Source organism: Sturnira hondurensis, unplaced genomic scaffold (genome assembly GCF_014824575.4).
Source record: "Sturnira hondurensis isolate 20B ecotype Veracruz unplaced genomic scaffold, ASM1482457v3 Scaffold0006713, whole genome shotgun sequence".
NCBI lineage: Eukaryota > Metazoa > Chordata > Mammalia > Chiroptera > Phyllostomidae > Sturnira > Sturnira hondurensis.
Window position 1 is genome coordinate 4,654,953 of NW_028079344.1, and position 2,152 is coordinate 4,657,104.

Here is a 2,152-nt window from a genome sequence, read left to right on the forward strand (position 1 = left end):
TGTTATACCCTAAAGTTTGAGAACCACCAGCTTAAAGGATCTGAGAGGGACCAGTGGAGTTTAAGATCTGCAGAGTTGAAGCCAACTGGGTATTTAAAACGTCCAGGATATTGCGTGTGACTCACGCAGCCGGCAGTGGGTCACTGGAGTTCTGGGCACAGGGACACAGGAGACAGTGAGCTCACTCAGGGAATGTGGGACTTTTGATAGGCAGAGAGTGCCAGAACCTCAGCCCACAAGGGCTACAGGCAAATGAAAAAAATAAATGGCAGATTCTGTGAGGAGAGATTTTATTTTCAGCTTTTAGAGACTGTTTATTTTCCACCAACCTTATGTCCATTCTGTTAAGTTTGTGAAAGACCAGCTTAAGACCACCCCACGGTTGTTCCTACCCATTCCATGGCCTGCGTAGTGGGGGCTGCAGATCAGACTTCAGTGGCAGCTGAGCACTCCAGTCTTCAGGAGGGAACTGCTGAGTTGGCACAGAGGGCACCTACATGCCTTCAGACTAGTCAGCGACCTTGGGCTGAGCCGCAGTGAACTTGGGAGCCGGAGCCGTCCATTTACCCTACAATGCCTCCTAGGTCACGGCAACAGCCTGCTATCCCTTCCCAGTCTCGTCAGGTTCTCTGTAGAAGTCAAGATCAGGTGTAACCTCCTATGGGTGTTTGTGGGAGAATTTGCTGCACATGCGCAGAACTTCCAGGCCAGCATCCACCACATCGGACCCACTGAGTGACCCCTCCTTGTTGTTGCAAAGGATGGCGATGTCCACATAGCCTGGAGGAGAGTCTGTGTTACACAGAGCAATGGTGGGCAGGTTGACATACCATGCCTCGGTGAGAGGTTGTTGGTCAGCTCTGGGATCAGTAACCACCGGAAGTCTCGGCTGCCTGGACCTGGTTAGTGAAGGTGCCAGGAGTGACGCAGCCGGCAGTGGGAGTGGCTCCAGTGGCAGCAGCAGACTCAGCAAAGCTCTCTGGCCAGTGTTCCCGGATGACGTGACACTGACATCAACGGGGTTCTCAATGGCAACAATGGGATGGGCTGGCAGTGAACTTCTTCCAGGTTCTATGCAGATTTGTGATGCAGATGCCATCGCCTTTCCTTTTGTAGATGTTCCGTTCCATTTGGAAGTCAAGGTCAGTGCCACCTAAGTGGGTTCCTGCCACAAGGAATCTGAGGACATCTTCCTCCTTCATTTGCAGGACATTGAGGCCTCTGAACCTTGTGAAAGTTTCCCTTTAAGTTACGTGGGAACTGAGAACAAGGCCATACTGGCCCTTCCTTTGGTAGTGCGGAAAGCTGAGATTTTTGAAAGGGGGGAAGTTGGTAATCCCACAGAAACAGCTTAGAGAGCACACGAAAGCTGACCCCACCTCTGGGCCCTGTGGTCCTGGGGGTACAGAGTGGGCAGGCACCCCTCTGAGAGGCCTTGGGGAGAGTTGGGGTTCAGACAGCCAGCCAGTGGAGGGGTGGAGGAGATTGAGGGTGCTAAGAGCACCTGCAAAGCAAAGGATCCAGAAGGTGAAGGAGAAAGGCTTCTAGAAGGAAAGGAGCTCAAAGCCCTGCAGGGAGGGAGTAAGGATGTCTGTTGTGGCGCCTGAGGCCACCTCCTGGCCCAGTTGCTCTCCCTGTAGCAGCCTGGGGGAGTTGCTTAACCTCTCGGTGGCCCAGTCTCTCTTATCTGTCAAATGGGAACCCAGGCACTAGGACCTGGGCCAGGGCTCCAGGCACAGTGGGGGCTGCTCCTCTCAGGGATGAAGTCACTTCCAAGTCTGTGCACTGAGGCTAGGTGTTGCTGGAGCCCAACACCCCTTTGCTGGCTGGTGCCAGTCTCTGTTTTACCATCTGTCTCCTCCAGGCTTCCTCTTCCTTTCATCCTGGGCTTGCTTTCTGTGGAGGCCTCACCTCTTCACTTTGTTCCTATGTGACTCTGGGCAAAACAGAAAATCTCCAGGGGATGCTCATCTTCATCTAAAGTAAATGGGGGCAATACCCACCTTGCAGGGCAGTGATGAGATTAATCGCAGTAGCATGAGTACAGGCACCCGATGCACTGAGGGTCCTGACTGTCAGCATTGTTTCTCTCTCTCTCCTTGCCCCACACTCAGGGCTAGATGGGGCCCAACACTTCCTGCAGAAGTTACCT

General features: G+C 53.3%; 1 pseudogene; it reads right to left on the reverse strand.

The window, feature by feature from the left end:
• Positions 1 to 306: 306 nt before the first annotated feature.
• Positions 307 to 1,241, reverse strand: LOC118990001 (40S ribosomal protein SA-like; annotated as a pseudogene).
• Between the last annotated feature and the right edge of the window lie 911 nt (positions 1,242 to 2,152).